Source organism: Cavia porcellus, unplaced genomic scaffold (genome assembly GCF_034190915.1).
Source record: "Cavia porcellus strain 051 isolate PalLab524CR breed Dunkin Hartley unplaced genomic scaffold, mCavPor4.1 scaffold_19, whole genome shotgun sequence".
NCBI classification, from domain to species: Eukaryota; Metazoa; Chordata; class Mammalia; order Rodentia; family Caviidae; genus Cavia; species Cavia porcellus.
The window spans coordinates 59,993,525-60,005,077 of NW_026947502.1; the positions used below are offsets into that span (position 1 = coordinate 59,993,525).

Below are 11,553 nucleotides of genomic sequence, written 5' to 3' on the forward strand. Positions count from 1 at the left end.
CTCGTCCTGGCAGGCACCAGCAAAATCCTGGTGTCTGACTTTATCCAGATCCTGGGCACCTGGTGGGAGAGGCTCTGTGGGGGTGTGGCTGCTTGTAAGCATCATGTTACCCTGCACAACCCTAAGTGCAAAAGCAAACTGTCTCACAAGGAGTGAACCCACCTGCCGGGCTTCTTAACCACACCTATTCAAGAGTGTCCACTACACTGAGAGAGCCAAAGGGTAAATAATCGTCTAAGAATTACACGATAAAATCATCTCATCACAAGGAAACGCACACTAAAAAAGATCATGCAGTTCTCCTAGAGCAGGGCTGTCTGGCAGAACTTTTTCCAGTGATGAAACTATCTAAGAATTTGAAATCTGGCTTGTATAACTGAATAAATTATTAGAATTTAATGTAAATTTAAATGGCACGTGTGGCTAAGGGCTACTGTTTTAGACCCTGCTATTAAGAATCTCAAAATATTAGTCTTAGTTTATGGCAGTTGCCATAAATCATCTGAATCTGGATCTTCCAGATTTGCCATGGCCAGAGCCATTCTCAGTATCAAACAGGTAGGCAAACTCTTCTCATTCTAACAGAATGTTTAGTGTATGTTGTTTAAGAACATCATAATTGCAAAAACCAATAGTATTTTAACTTAAAAAGTCATAAAGGTTGAGCCTGGGATATGGCTCAGCAGCACAAGCGCCTGCTGGGGAAGCGCAAGGTCATGAGTTTGATTCCTAATACCAAAAAAAAAAAGTCATGATGATCAGAAATAAAAATTTATTAGTGTGTTTAATTTCCTTTTAACTAGAAAACACATAAAGACAAAAGCTAGTAAAATCCAGTAATACCTTTACATTGGTATGTTTGTGATACATAACAATTAGATTCATCTTGGAGAATTGGCATATACACATATTGCATTGTAATCATTTGCATTTGAAATTGCATCTATTACTAGGACAGTGTCTCCAAAGACATACGCAATAGATGCAAATGGAGTACAACTTTGATCAACATCAGACTTCTCTTTTGTGTGGATTCTCAGATTCCATGCAATAACCCACAACCCTAACCACCAACTCTAGGTATAGAGCCCAGTGTGGAAACCAAAGGCTGTAGAAAGAAAGAACATAGCCTCCAAAAGGCAGAGGGCTCCCCAAATCACAGCAAAGAAACAGCAGTGGCCTGGAAGCCAGACCAGCGGTCTTTTTGCTGTTCCACACATGGAAAAGAAGCAGAGGCAGACATGCAAGCAAGAGCCATCAGATTACCCCTTAAATGGCTGTTTTCTTTCCTGCTCTTGGAAATAGGAAATAAAGGCCACAGATTCACAAGCATGAAAATGTTGATGAACAATTGCATAAGTATTCTATGAGAGGCTGTGTGAAAAACTGAACTAGCCTCACGTGCTGTCAGTAAAATGCAATAACTTTTGCGATTTGTCTAAAGCTCTTAAAACTTTCCCAGACTTGCCAAGGGTTTCATTAGCATCTACAGGGATTATGGCCCAGAAACAAACAATTAAACAAAAAGCATTTCTCAAAGATGGACTGAGGTGATAGGTCCCATTAAAAGAGGGCCAATGGTCCTCTCCAGTTACAGTGCCTGGAGTGAAAGGACTCAAACCCTGTGCTCTGGCTCTACACCCCTTCCTTCCCCCAAAATCATAGGCTGCTTTTTCCTTTAGATCCCTGGTTGGCAGGAAAACTTACTGGAGTCGGTGCTAAGGATTGACTCTCTTCTTTTTAACCTTGACTATGGGTACAAACCTGGACTCTGGAGTTAAACCACCAGGGCCTGAATCAAGACTCTAATATTAACTACAGAAAGTTTGATGATTTACTTTGCTTTTCATTTTCTTCATCTGTAAAATGGGGATAAAAATACCCTGCATAGGCCTGTTGAGAAATTAAAGATGCTTCTCAAAAGTCTCTTAGTGGGAGAAAAAGTCTCTACTCGCTTTGGAACTATGAGTTTAAGAATAAGTCATGCTTTCATGTATATGTGCCCCATGTTAGACTATAATCCCCTAAGGTCAAAAACCTTGCCTTGAGCCACAGATGCCCTAGTCTCTGTAGATGCAAGGTGGAGGTTACAGACGTTGTCTCTGGCATCATGCATACTAAACTCTGGCTCCTGTATTTTAGGATTCTTTTCAACATTGATGAGTTTCTGGGTTACCTGGGTTTTGTGCTCCTTATCTGTTAAATGGATTACATCCCTCAGTTTGGGTTTAACTGCAAGAATTCAAGGGTGCTGCTATATGAAGGGCATTCCATAAAGGTCAGCTGTCATGAGCATGTGATCATGTCATGGAAACTCTCACCTTGGTGGGCACCATGCAATATTCACTCTGGAAGTTGCTAAGAAACAAGAATCTATGGGCTGATGGTCACTGGACGCCCTTATTTGCTCGCTCCATGTCAAACAGTTCTCTGTCAAGAGAAGCCAGGGCGAGCCCACCATAAACATGGGTGCGCCTGGCTAGCAAGAGTTCCCAGCGCACACGCCAGCTGTTCCCTCAGAAGGGTAAACAGGTGTTGCAGTTCTCTAAAGTGAAACCAACAGCCTGTTCGTGGAAGAGCATGGAAACTGAAAACAGCTACATACCAGAGACCAAGCCCAGTGTCCACGACTGGCCACTACCCTGCGGGGGGGGGGGGTGATGGGAGGGTTTGATCTGCCAGGGAAAGCTGTGCTGTCCTGAGCATGCCAGCTCACTTCTCTGACCCTGTTTCTTTCCTCAAGGCCTGGGGGTGGGGTTCTCTGAGGACCAGTAGGGCGCTCCCTCTCAGCATCTTAGGGAAGCCACTGAGCTGACAGGAAGATGGCCCAGACAGCCAAGGGAGAGACACCTGGGCTCACCTCTCCAGCTGCTCGGCTGTGACCAGCTCCTTTACCTCAAGGCCTTGGTTTCCTCATGGATAAATGAAGAGAATGAGCCTAACTGGGAGAATCCCAATGTGGTCACTGTGAGATGACCCTTCCTGGGTCAGGCTCACAGGTGCACTGGAAGACTTGGCTGCGGTGACTATCACTATCACTGTTATTTCCTTTCCATGGGAAAGGCGAAGTCTCAAGGATGTCTTGCAGTACCGCTGCAGGATTTTCCTGTAGAGACAGCACATCGAGGTCTTTGTCCCAGGAAGCAGCTTGGTTCGAGCAGTGCTGACCGGGCAGGTTTGCGCCAGAGGCTGAGGGCCGGACCTGGTGCGCTGCGCTCTTTCCCAGTGTTTGCGTCTCTGTCTCCCTCTTTCCCTGGTACACACTAACACTTTGCAGTCTGGCTGGGGATGGTTTATGTTACAGTTGCATTGGAGCTACACACGACACACAGGCGGCTGAGGTTGCATCGTGAAAGACCCCGCTGAACCCCAGCACGGCAGCGGTGAGGGCTGAATAGCAATATTACGTCTTCGTGGCAATTTTTCTGAAAGTCACTTTTCTCTCCCATGTTTAGTTGTTATGGATTTTCAGTTCTTCGGCCTACAACCTTTTCATTTCTAACATCAGACCTTAATTTTCTAGTAACAAACGGTATGATATCGCTTAGTCGGTGATGAACTTCGCACATCGTCTCGTGGACTCCATCCGCACGGTCACCAGCGCATCTCTGTTTCTCCACGGCACAGCCATGGGGCTCAGCAAGGCGGAGAGACCTTGGGGAGCTCCGTGTTCAGCGGAACCAGAAATCAAGTTAGAGTGCCGAAAGGAGGAGCCTGGTAACCCACTCACCTCCAACCCCAAAGTCAGTGCACCTCTTCCCTTACTGCCATTGCTTGGACCACTCTTAAAATACGTTTCTTTCTGGAATAACTCCTTTTTGTGGAATTTAAAGGCAGAATCTTAAATGTTAACCCTGACTCCTAATCTATTCGGTTGCACGCCATCTAATTTAACCAGCTTTTCCCCCTTCTCATTAGTAGACATTTAACAACTTGTAGCTCTGCTTTTTACTTAAGCACTTAAAAGGAATTATTTTATTTCAAGTGAATAAGGGCAGTATTTTATTTACCAAAAGAAAGCTAACTCACGTGAGGGGTAAAGATGCCTTAAGGGGTCCTACCGAGTGAAATTATGCTAACTTAAAAAAAGCAGAAATGGCCATGGAACTATGCCTCACAGAAGATGAGATGGTTCTTTCTTTGAAGTAACAGCCCTGGGGATTGGACTGAGGGCTTCATACAGGAGCTACATCTGTCCCCAGCTCTAGAGGACTGTTGCTTTTTGTTTTTGTTTTTGTGTGGTGCTGGGGATTGAATTAGGAAAGCACTCTACCACTGAGCTACATCCCCAGCCCCTCAGGGATTGTTCTTAACTTAAATCAACTTTGGTGCCACTGGGCACAACATATCCGGATCTTCCCCCTTGCAGTCCCCCCTCTCATCACCCATTTGCATCCTCTCCTCTCCCTGGTGGTCCATCATCTCCACTCCTGTCTTCCACCTTCCCACGCACCCCCACCCCCACCCACGTTACTGCTTGCTCTCCTTCCTACAGGAGTTATAGCTCCAGTTCAGTTAATTCTCATTACTTTTGTTTGGGAGGGTCTGTGTGGCCGAGGATACATCCTACACAGCTGGGCACATCTTCTGCCACTGGTCCCATGTGGTGCGAGGCATCTCCTGTGGTTGCTTGGGGAGGAGCCCTCAGCGGGGACTGGGTGGGTCCACTTAGGAAGGGCAGAAGCCACACAGTGTCAGGACCATCCCTGCTGATGACAGCATGGTAAATGTTCCCTCTGCAGGTGTGGCTGTTCATTCCACATAAACTTAAAATTACTTTTAATTGTCACTTTTTATAACGATTTTCACACCCTCATATGTTCACAAAGCCAGCCCTTAGCTAACGCAGCTCTGACTATCCTAACACCAAGCAAAATAACTTCTATGGATAGGGTCCCGGCAGTGTCCTCTTCCTATCACTATAATGTCCCCAGTTAGTCAGGGACAGTTTTATTGTCACAGTCTGACAGGACAAAAGCTAAAGCTTAAGAGAAATGTTTGCCTTAAATCACAAAACTAGTTAGTAATTTATTTAGGCCTAGATCTCGGTTTCCTAAATCACTCTCAGAAGAAATATAACTTCTAGTCCCTCAACTTTATTTTCAGAGGCTCATAAGTATTTCTGACTTTAATGGTCCTCTTCTGCCCACTTTAATTAGGCTCAGACTCCCAGGGATCTGCCGCCCTCGCTTGTCTCTTGACCCTCACTCAGGGATCTTTTTTCCTTCCTTCTTCCATAAGCAGCCCCAGAAGAAATCTTTCTAGAGCAGATGGCATCAAGGTGTCCGTGAGCACAGGTCTAGTGCCCACAGAATAAAGTTCTGCAGAGTGTTCTCGGTGTCCCCAAGGCTCCAGCTCTGGCCCTCTCTCTGTCTTTTCAGCCGGGCTCCCAGTCACTCCTGTCCATGTGTCCAGCAGGGCCGGTTCCAAGGATGCCTGAAGCCTCCACCACCCGTTTACACAAGTCACCGCCTGCGATTAAACTGAGTCTGCAGATGTATTCGGGTTGTGTCATTGTCATGGTGCTTGCTTTATCTACTCCACTGGCAACGTGTAAAAAAGTTTCTAGGCTTCTTCTAAAAAAGTAGCACATCCTAATAGTCAAGTGAACCTCGGAAGTGGTCCCTCTAAAAGAGACATGTCTCACACCCAGATGGCCTCACTCACACCCGACTGGGACATGTTTGAATCTGTAGGCATTGGACTCTGCAACCTGTGCTGTATGTTCTCACAACCAAGAGCACACCTCCCCAGCACTCCCACTGAAGTCAGAGCTGCCCCTGAAATAACGCTTTCTCCTCCGTGAGGCTGATCTTGGTTCCATGAGCTGCAGATAACCCTCCTCCTCTGCTTTCCTTGAAGCCTGGTGGCTGGTGCCTCTGCTCATGGCTCTATAACAGGCTCCCCCAAATCTCTGTCTCCACTAAACCATAAGTAATTTGAGGGCAAGGACTAATCCTTATTCCTCCTTTGTCCCCTACACTGCCTAACACCACAATTTATACTTTTTAAATGTCCAAAAAAGTGGTGTTGACTTGAACATATTTCATTTCCTTCCATCAGTAGTTAAACTTGCCAAAAGAAGCCAACTCATGAGTGATATTTTCACCTTTCACATCTAGAGTAAAAGTCTATTAGTGCTGATAGCATCTGCTTCTCACTAAAGGTGTCATCTAGGGAGGAAACAAATGGTTTTCCAAAGTTCTATTGTTTTAAAATTGTAAGCTCTTAAATAAATCATTCTTCCAAAAAGCCAAAGCAAAACATTTTCTCTGGCTGCAAATCAATACCACTTCCAACTGGAGAGTATTGCTCAAAGACTGCACAAGAAAAGAGAAGAATGCCAGCTTCCCACCCCCAGGGGAGAATAAACTTCCTACATCATGGCTGTCCACAAATTTCTATTTCCTGCATGCATTATTCGCCCATGGGAGCCCATCATTCCCTCACAGCATGCAACTTACATTTTTCATGAATTACTTCATAATTTACATGTTCGTATTTATGTTTTTACTTCTCTTACAGTGCACACCTTTTGACATGCATTTTTGAACACGTTTGACATGCATTTTTGTATTAGCAAAAACTGGTACACATTGTCCTCAGCACACAGGAGGCTCAAGCCTAATGGGGAAACAGACAAACCATTTAGATCCTGTGGGTCAAATGTGCGGCACAAACAGAGCGCTCTTCCTCCGGCACGTGCTGCGGTGCCGTCTTGGTAACTCTGACATCTGATGTAGGGAGTGGGCCTTTGTGACCTGTCTTTTCATTGTCTGGACTTCCTCTCTGTTCTCTGAGCACCAGGGGAAACTACAGGTGCTGCTCGTTAGGGAGAGGGACAGGGTTAGAAACTGCTGGGGCCTCCCACATGATCATTAAATGGCCATGCCACCCTCCAAAGCTCAAGCCAAGGAAAGCTGGGTTCACCACCATCAGATATTGAGCCACAAACAATGAAGCTGTGACTGACGGAATGAGAATGTGGTGCAGGTGTTAAGGAGGGCAGCAGCAGCTGGGACATGTGAAGCCATGGACCCCACAGACCTGGAGATTCTTCCCACGTTCTACAGGGTGTGTGTGTGTGTGTGTGTGTGTGTGTGTACGTACATGGTAACTTCCCTGCTTCCCTTGTGTGTTCCCTGATATTATACACGAGATGAGCTGCTGGCACCAAACTATAGTCTAGAATAGGACTCAGCAAACTCAAGACTCCAGCCCAGTACAGCACCTGAGGGATTTTATGGATAAAGTTTTATTGGAACACAACCAAACTCATCCATTTATGGGTTGTGTATGGTTGCATCCATACCACAAAGGCAGACTAGAATAATCTAGACAAACGCTGTATGGACTGCGAAGGCTAAACTATATGGAGATGTTCGCTGAGCCCTGATGTAGTCCAAGGAATGCAGGATATCAACTGTTATTCCTAAATATGAAAGGAAGAATAAGCACCAAAGTTTTGAGTCTTAGAACTGGATATTAACTTAATAGAATTTGTTGATCTCTCTTTGGAGAGAGGATTAAAGAATGTTCAGATGTTGAGAAATAGTTCTTTCACACCAGATGGGAATTCTTTTTATAGCTGTAGGTGTTGTTGAACACTAAACATAGGAGGAAGAATGTATGGCTTCTGAGGGACTGTGTCACTTACGTGAATTTTTCCTATATTTGGTAATTATCAGTGATGTAGGAATTTTTTTTGTCTTTTTCGTTTTTTTATCGGTACCAGGGATCGAACTCACGACTGCCTGCTTGCAAGGCAGGCGCTTATGCCGCTGAGCTAAATCCCCAGCCCCATTGATGTAGGTTTTGGTGGGAGACAGCATCCATCTTCTAGATCACATTCTAAAAACACTAGATATTTGTTTCTACCCACATTCTTGGACATTAAGGTGCTGGCACCCAACCAAGGAGGGTTGGCCACCTGGACATATGTGCTGATGGCTTTGAATCCGAAGCTTGCAATGTGCAAATCCCGCTTCTCAGAGACAGAGATCCATTCATAGGGCTGGGCCTGGGGCAGCAGAAATTTCTGCTAGTGGTAGACACAAGTCCCACAGCAAGGCCAGTTACCTGGGTGGCAGGAAAGGTGGTGTCGAGGTTCTGCCTGAATTCTGGCCCACCTGTTTCTCTTGGATCCTACCTATTTTCTGATCCTGGTTCTTCTGCATCATCAACCTTATTATCCGTGCACTGTCCTCTTAATAGACTCAACATTGCTTCACGTAAATATGAAATAGTCCTATTGTGTAAAAATAAGATTGCCACTTTTTGACAATAGATAGGGGCTGGGAGTTTAGTTCAGCTGCATAAGTGCATGCTTGGGAAACACGAAGTTGCAAGTTCAATTCCTGGTACAAAAAAATGTGGATAACTTAGAAAAATAATCATAGTGGATATATTTATTGAAATATTATTATGTACCAAGAGCCATGATAATCACTGTATGTGTATCATCATATGTAATTATTACATCAATCCTATTAAGTATTATCATTATCCCATTTTATAGACGAGGAAATCAAGGCTTAGATAGGGCAAGTGCTTTGTCCAGGGTCACACAGCTGTGTAGTACTGGTCTGTCAGCACACCAAACCAGGTAGCCTAATCAGCCTGGTAGTTTTCTTCCAGAAGACATGCGGTCAAGTTAGTTTTATAAGTCCCAAATAAAATGAAATTCAACAACTGTACCAACTATGTATTCAGTGATTTTTGGTAAATCAGCTCCACAGAAATAAAAGAGAACCCTGAGTAATAGTGTTTGACAATTTTCATGGTGTAAATATCTCCCCTATGGCAGATTTTAAACTACCCATGTGTTATGGTTTGGGTCTGGATGTCCCCCCAAAGCCTCATGTGCATGGCGCGGAGTGGGCCTTCTGAAGAAAGTTTGTTAAACCTGGACCTCTTGTTTTCATGCCCTCACCTCAGGAAACAGAGTTGCAGCACGTCCAGCTCAATTCAGCAAGGAGCCAGTGTCCTCACTTTGTAAATACTCTGAGCCTGTGTAAGAGGAGGACACAGAGGTGGTGTGAGTGCTACACCCACCCAAGGGAGAGTAGCCTGCATACAGTATAAGAGGGGGAAGAGGCTTGCTCTCCTCTCCTTTTGCTCTTGTTGCTTTTGCTCTCTTCTGTTGCCATGAGCAGTCATCCCTCCACCACGCCACCCTGCCTTGGAACCACCTGATTATGGACTGAAACCTCTACAAACTGTGAGCTAAGTAAGTCTCTCTTTCCTTAATTTTAAGCATTAGTTATTTTGTCTCAGCAATGAGAGAAAAGTAACCAAGGTACTATGGTTTAAATATCTCTTCACAAATTTCCTAAATGCTTAACAGTTAATTTTTGCAAACCAAGTGTGACCTGGTTCTGGCTGATCCTGCTCTTTGTCTCATATAGGGTCTTTGTGTGTTGTTTGTTGTGTCACTTTATCTAACATTCTTGAAGTCTCAGGGTTGGGAGAGATCTCAGAGGCCATGACTCATCATGTGTCAATGGAGGACACCATGACTTGACATTCAACTTCTGCTGAATCCTTCCAGTGGCTGGGAGCTCACCACCTTCCAAGTACCATGTTGATGTGAAATAGTCATGACTGCTACAAATAGCTAAGCAAGTTTCAGGAATCATTTGCTGTAGCCTATGTTCCCAATGCAGGCTTGGATTTCCCTCCTTCTCTGGGAGCACCCTGGTTGCATGCATCTTGCCCAGGCAGCTGTTTGCCCAGTGTTCCACATGGTAATCAGGGCCAGGCTGGACTTGGCCTGAGGTTCTTGGGCACTGAGTGCTTTCCAGGTCTCCTGTGTGACCACTGCCAGCCTCACAGGGACCTTCTGCTTCAGGGTTTTGGGAGGATTTGATTGGCAAAGTATTAGGCAAGATAAAAGTTCATTAAAGAGTCAAGTTCCACTTCACAGAACATTAGATTCTTGCATTGCTACATATCATATGGAAACGTGAATGCCATACAGCTGACACATCGTTCTGATCCCTTTTACTGATGGTTAGATGGACACTGAATGCTAAAGTCACCAAAAGTTTCCTTTTCAAAACCACAAATACTTAATAAAACATAACTATATATTTTTTAAAGTTGAAATAAAACTTTTCAGCTTTAGCTAAATTTTAGTTAGAAGTTCGATTGTTGTTAATTATTAAGTTAATCATTAACTTTATTATTAAGTTAATTATTCTTTTAATTTTAATAATTTTGAATACTTTAAAGTTCTATTAATGCATGAAAAATAGGTTTTTTTCTATTTTACACTTATTTTAAACTATATTTTGATTAAATATATTTGACACATTCAAATGCATATATTTTGAATATACGCACACTCTATTTTTTTAATTCTTTAGATGAGGATGCATAAACTTGGCCCGCAGAACAAATCTAGCCTGCTGCTGCTTTTTGAAAATAAGATTATCCTGGAACAGAGCCAGCCCATTCTTTTATGTCTCTGGCAGATTTTCTGCTTCCACAGCAAGGCTGAGTAGTTGCAAGAAAGACAAATGGTTCTTAAAGCCTAAAATATTTATTATCTGACCATTTGACAACAAAACACAAATTATGTGAGAGTTCTGTTTTTTGTTAGTGATTTTGCTGGAACTGAATAAAGAAAACCAAAGGTTACTCAGTAAATAAATAGCCTGCTGTGCATTATGTGTTCTTACACTGGTTATTCACCCAGACAGGACTGGCTGCGGGCAGAAGACCAGGCACAGAAACCTTTTCTGGGTTCAAGGGTCCTTCAGTGTGCCAGCTTCTGCTTGTAGAAAAACAACTATTCTATGTACTTCGCTGTTTCATTACAAGGACACACTTGCTAAGACATTAAGATCTATTTTGCCAAGCAGTTGGAAGTTCAATGTATGACTTTAAAAAATCTTTAGACAAGCAGATGGGGATGCTCGCCTGTCAGTGCCCAGAACCTGTGTGTCGCCTGTATGTTTGGCACTTTCCATGCATGGTCTCACCCCACTCATACACGCATGAGGTGGGCTAAATTGACCCCAATTTACAGTTAAGAAAACTCAGAATCCAGAAGAAAAAAGTGATGGTGGAGGGTTAGAATGAGGGGTGATGTAACTGGACTCACATCTTGAAAAGAGCTTTCCACTTGATAACTGGAAGAGTTCAAGGCAGAAAGAGGAGACCGGGTGAGAGGTCACTAAGCTACTCCAGGTGAGGGTGAGGGCAGCCGGGACTTTGGGGAAGGGCTGGAAAAGGGTGTGCAGGTAACACTGGGGAAAGACCGGGGTGGAGAGCACCTTGCGCAGTCAGGAGTAAGGCCAGGTGGGCCAGGAGCCAGACAGGTCAGATGGCGAGGACGGTGAGGACGGAAGCTTATTTGCTGCCCTGACACAGGAACCTGGCATCCAGGAGAGGCTGAGAAAAGGACCCTGGGTGTCCTCAGCACAGAGACGGTGCTGAAAGCCACCTTTTCTTTTCTTCCTAGAAACAGATACTGCCATCACCGTGGCTTATGGATCTTTTAGAAGGAAAAACCAGTCAGGCTGATACAAGGAAAATGGGAGAGAGGGA

The 11,553-nt window shown here is 44.3% G+C and overlaps 1 long non-coding RNA gene across 2 annotated transcripts; it reads left to right on the top strand.

The window, feature by feature from the left end:
• Positions 1–2,709: 2,709 nt before the first annotated feature.
• LOC134471734 (uncharacterized) lies at positions 2,710–6,253 on the top strand. 2 transcript variants are annotated; one of them, XR_010041326.1, is made up of 3 exons: positions 2,710–3,383; positions 3,524–3,743; positions 5,382–6,253. It is a non-coding gene; the product is annotated as an uncharacterized LOC134471734 (long non-coding RNA). The 2 variants fall into 2 exon arrangements; XR_010041325.1 differs by having other exon boundaries at positions 2,713–3,383; positions 3,524–3,717.
• The last annotated feature ends 5,300 nt before the right edge of the window (positions 6,254–11,553 follow it).